Here is a 6065-nt window from a genome sequence, read left to right on the forward strand (position 1 = left end):
TTCATATAAACTCAATGAAAACATTAGTCCATAGGGGTTGTCATTAATTACCAAAACCACACATAGGGGCAATATACCCTTACAATATCTACTGAAGCATTATCAATAGTTATTGGAAATATTTTTCCCCAAGACCAAACTAGTCCACAAGATTAAGTATGGCTGCAATAATGTTCTCACAAGTATGTGCTACCTCAATTAATTTAAATCCCGTGACTCTTTTTTATAGTTCCCAAGTACTGCTAACATAATGAGCAACTACAGTAAATATAATATTGCTTACACAACCAGTCCAAATAACATATGTTTACAAAGGCAGAAAAAGTGGATTATACTAACTCTTCTTTTTTATGGCTGACCTTCTGTGGCTATCTTTTTCATATCCCTAGATGTAGTTTGTATAGAGATCGGTTGAAAATCGGGAGTATGTGTAGTTCAAATATATTCGGCAAAAGTCGGAGACTCACCAAAACCATATGGTAAATTATTCGAAGCAATTAAAAGCGATTGAGCATCTCTATAGAGAGTTTGATCATAGATGAAAAAACCTTGCAAGCCATTGTTGTTCACGTATTCTCCATATTTAGGGTTGAACTTAATCCTGCTCTGGATCAATGCGGACTCTCCATCCGCCTTGCGGTGGCTCTTCGGGTGCCTCGCCATGTGGTTGTTCCCTCCTCCCTTCTTTGTTGGAAATATGAGAGTGAACCTGGATGAAATCACTTAGCTCTTTCTTAGTGACACTATTTCTGTTCACGTATTCTTCTTCGTCGAAGTGCTGCCAGATCGCCAATGTCTTTTACGCCTTTTGGAACCGGTGGATGTGGAGGTGGCGATAAAGAGTGGACGGTTTTGGCTATATGTAGGTGTGGGTTGGCTATATGGAGATGTATAGGTGGTGTAGTTAGTGTGGTTATTGTCACAATTGGGAGAACTATCATCCGGATGCATGACGGGGAGTGTTGGAACCCCTAACTGATCCATAGGGAAGAGATACTAGTTGGGATCATTCAAATTTGAGTGTGGGAAATGATAGTATCTGAGTGTGAAAAAATGAGAGGGGTGTGATGCCCTATTTATAGCCAAAATTTGGCCAAACTCATAAAAAATATCCTACCCAACGGCCTAAAATTTTAAAACTACATGTCACCTAGGCCATGTCAGTCCAAACCTGGCCAAGGGCTGGCACCATGTCACCCGACACCCTTTACCCCACTCCCCCTGCACCCCCTTCAAATTTCTAAATCCTGGTGGCAGAAGAGCCCGCTCTGGCTCCCCCTCGATGTTCGTCGCGTGCCACCATGTGCTGGTCGTGTACTTGTGTGTTTATGGCGTGCCTCCACGGGCCTTGGACTTCACCTGCCATGCGGGCTAGCCCCCATGCTCAAGGCAGCGGCCTAGACACAACACCGGTGTGCCACGAGCTAGTACGTGCTCGTCAACCCACGTGTCGTGCTAGGCCTCGCGCATGCCTTTTTTGCGGGCCACCCACCGACACGCCACAAGCACGGTTCGTTGGCCAGGTTTGGTCTATATCACCTTTTCTTTGTGGGTACATTAGTATTTTGACGAGACACATAAACAAAACAAAAAAGGCTATACTCCATACATTCCATTGATTAAGGCTTATATCTATTTTGAAAATTCAGGCCAAGTAAAATTTGACCAAACTTTTAGAAAAAAACATCAACATCAATAAATTATATACATTAAATCCAGGTAGACAAGCAACTTATTTAGACAAAGTTGTCATAAGAAGGACGCACCTATTTTGGAAGAATTTGAAAAGAAATAATTATTTACCTTTAAATATCGTTCCTTTGTACAACTTATGCTCACCCTTTAAGCTAAAGAAACTATATGTATTAACATTGTAATAATTTTGAAACAAGAAAACAAGTCCACAACCTATGTGCTTAGGCATCCAATACACATGATCATGCGCAATCATTTCTTGTTGAATATATGAGAAATTGTCCATACAATTTAATGTACAAAACATTAGATAAAACAAGACCATAGAAGTAGAAGTAAAGTAGTGATGCAATTTACTAGGTAAGAGGGAAACAACATACCCAAACTAATTTCTAGTAACAGTCATTTGAACATGATCCCCAATAGAGAAAAGAAGAACACATATAGTGATTTGAAAGAAGATCCTTTCGCATATGAATATTACTTATTGTCCAATAGGTGAACATTGTTTAACCCCTTGAGTAATGATTTTAAACTGTCCTAACATAATTTTCTCTCATGTGAACATTTTTTGACATGCTAACAATAATTTTTTGAAATGTGTCGCCACTTTCTTGGCACATGAACAATTTTTTTTAACTCGCAAACATTTTAATTTGAACTATACAAATATTTTTTAACCTCGTGAACAATTATTTGAAACTATCTTAACATATTTTACTCTCATGTGAACTTTTTTTTTTGACATGCTAACAATTGTTTTTGAAATGTGTCAACATCTTTTCTTGGCATATGAACCTTTTTATTTGAACTATAGGAATATTTTTTAAACCTCATGAACATTTTTCTGATTTATAAATATAGTTTGAAAAAAGATAAAAAATTATTAACATGTAATTTCTGAGATTTATAAAAGTCTGACATACGTTAATGGGGTGCACTCAAATGTTGCTCAGGTTGGAAGTCTTTAGGCACTCCGTCCTAATGGATACGCAAGCAGCATCATATAGGAGATCCTCCCACCCACCATGTATCGCTTATAGCGTGTCCCGGTGTCAACTCACCCTTTTTGGTTTTGCATTTGTTTATTTCTTTTTTGTGTTTTATTGTTTTTTGTTCCTTGGTCTCATTTTTTTCTTTTTACGGTTTTTTCTTTCTGTTTTTAGGGGGTAAACAGATGGATAATTTTTTTTTGTTTTTTTTCTTTTTTCCCAAAAAATACATGAATATTTTTTTGGAGACTAACATTTTAAAATTTATTTGAATTGATGATTTTTTTTCTAAAAAATAAACATTTTTGGACTTGTGACAATTTTTCTAAATTGCGAACATGTTTTTTTAATCCATGAAAATTTTGTAAATTGTGAAATTGAAATTTAGTAACTTAAAAATATTTGTTTTTAGTAATTTGAATAATTTTAATACCCGTTCAAAAAAAATTAATACATTGCAATCATTTTGTAAACATAAGATGGACATTCTGCAGAGTATATGTTAATCTAATAATATTTTATTATGAATCAGAGTGATTACTACTTTTCTAAATCAGTTAATTTTTTTCCACGTATAATTCTTTAACGCATTTCCCAAAATAGATGAAAAAGGAAACCAAAAATGTGAAAAACAATCGGAAGGAAAAATAAAGAAAATAAACACACGCCTGAGGGCTGAGGCCCTAGTTGCTGGTGGCATTTTGTTGAAATGGCTCGCTGATGGGCCAAGGCCATGTTGTGCGATGCCACGAATGATTTGAGCCCGTCTGCACAAACCCGTACGGTGGGCTTGTATGGACCATTCGCCCCTGTTTTTCTTTTTCGCTAACTAATACCCCAGTTCCGAGTCACTTCGTTTCGCTGGCCTTGTGACGCAGCCCACAGAAGCTTACCCAGTCCAATGGAACCCCAGGGGACGATCGCTGGCGGTGTTCCTCGTGGGGCAGTCTTCTCCCATCTTAAGTTCTTCGCTTTAAGCGGAGCTTCCGATCGTTCCGCATACCTCTGGCAACAAATGGGCTCGGCCCAATCGTGAGTTTTAAAGATATGTGTGTGTGCGATTCCAGAACTGGTTTGTCGATCGACTTCCGTGTCGTATATTTTCCACTGCTTCATTGCTTGTCTCAACCGCTCCCTCACAGAAAAATTAATTCTAAGAATATTTAAATTTTAAAAATGTTTAGATTAAAAAATATTCATGTAAAGAATTCAAATATAAAATGTTTAAGTTTGAAAAGGTACAATTTAAAAAAATATTAAAAAATGTTTGGATAAAAATATTGAAATATGAAAAATGTTCAAACCCAAAAAATTTCAGATTTGAAAAATATTCAAACTCGAAAAATGTTCAAATCTAAAAATTGTTCAAAGTAAAAAAAATCATGTTTTAAAAAGTTCAACAAATGTTCAAATTTGAAAAAGTACAAAAATAAACAGATTAAAAATGTATACAAATACTAAACCGAACAAATTCAAAAGCGAACGATTTTAAAAACTGAACAATTTTCAAAATTGAACGATTTTAAAAACAGAACAATTTTCAAAATTGAATAAATTTAAAATTTCAAATAAGTCAAAACATTCAAATCTGAAAAGTTCCAAACTGGAAAATGTTAAGTATAAAAATTGCTAAAATTTCAAAAAAGGTCAAACCTGAAAAAAGTTCAAACTCAAAAAATGTTCAAACTTAAAAATTGTTCAAATTCAATAAAAATTAAATTTTAAAAATGTTCAAATTCAAAATGTTCAAAATTTGAAAAGTTCAGAAATAACCGATCGGCAAAACCAGAACGGGATGGAGAAAACCAGCAAAACCAGAAAAAAAACGAAAGAAAATGAAAAAACTGAAGCAGAAAAACAAAGGAAGAGGCTGCCCTAGCTAATGGGCTGGCCCAGCTTATCCCGCTCTGAGCGGAACGCCCGCTGGCTCCCGCATTGAGCGGAGAATAGGGATCACCGTTCCTCGTGGGGCAGTCTTCTCCCATCTCGGCGCTCTGCAAATTGCAGTCGTCTCTCTACGATCTTCTCGTCGCGCCACTATTCACTCCTTGGCAGTTTTAATCCTAAGATTTTACTTAGTCCCCAAGATTGTCAAATGAATTAATGTGAGACTCTCTGAACTGGTTTACATGGATATATGCAGTATTCAAATATAGGGAGATGTGCAGTTTGCAAGGTTCAGGCTAAAAAAAGTTAGGGAGACATGAAATTTCCAAACATAGATGAGGCAGTCCTATAAACTGAAATCCATTCAAAATTTCCAGTTAGAATTCAGAACCGTCAGCTTTTTTTTTTGTCCATCCCATCCCATAGTTCCCCTTTGAAACTTCCAGCTACGATGGTAGCACTACCACTAAAAGTTGATGGATCCTTTTTTTCTAAGTGAAGATCGTCCTATGTTTTCGATCAGTATATTCAGAGTGTTCTAATCTTGGCATCCTTTGCGTACGTGCATATTTTGTGCCTTGCAATCACCGCCCCACTATGAATTCTTTTTCCTCAAGTCTATCGTCAAAGTGTTCCATCTGCTCAGTTGTCTGGATTTGGCTGGCCATGGTCCTCCTATGCCGGGCCTATCTCTCTCACTTGCCAAACTTTCAGATTGAGAAAGATTGATGGGTGGTACCAAATTATGGGACGGCAAATTGACATATTGGAGGAAGTGCCAAGTGGTGGTGGGATATGATTTTTCTGGACATCATATCAAACGTTCTGCAGTGAAAAGTGTTTCTTCTCCTGATTGTTTCACGGGTTAATGTAGCGCACCAGTAGTTTAACTAGCTTGGCAGATGAGACGTTTTACTTTGGATCTTTGATATAGATGATCAAGTGGACGTACGAGTAGAAATGTAGCAGTAATTAATTTGTAAACACGTTTAAGATCATGGTTTGATCGAGTGACATATTGCGCACCAACTTAAGCTACGTACCAAAGAATTGTCTGGGCAATTGCTTTCAATTATTGTCTGCAGTTCTGTCAAAAGTAAGCTACCTTGCGTATGTAGTGTGGACAAGCATAGCAACAAATGTCAAGGCCAGTAACACGCATTAACTTTGGATATACTAATATAACTCAAAACTTTGGTATACAGATGAGAATGTTGATGACCATGAGAAGTCATATTTGCCGTGTTGTCTTCAGAGAAAACTTGTTCAGATCCCTTTACCTGCTAATTGATAGGTGGAGATCGAGGATGACTCATTATGCACATCTCCATCTTTGCATTCCACCTACATTAGCGAATAACTAAACTTCTTGGCATTGAAAGACTCACATTTCAACTTCGAATGGAGGCAACAAAATCTGGTTCAGAAAATGGTGGCAGCTAAGCTTGAGATCTTACAGACGACCAGTCTCAGTTTTTCGATAAAAAGAAT

The sequence above is a fragment of the Lolium rigidum genome, chromosome 2, assembly GCF_022539505.1.
Source record: "Lolium rigidum isolate FL_2022 chromosome 2, APGP_CSIRO_Lrig_0.1, whole genome shotgun sequence".
In the NCBI taxonomy this organism is placed as follows: Eukaryota; Viridiplantae; Streptophyta; class Magnoliopsida; order Poales; family Poaceae; genus Lolium; species Lolium rigidum.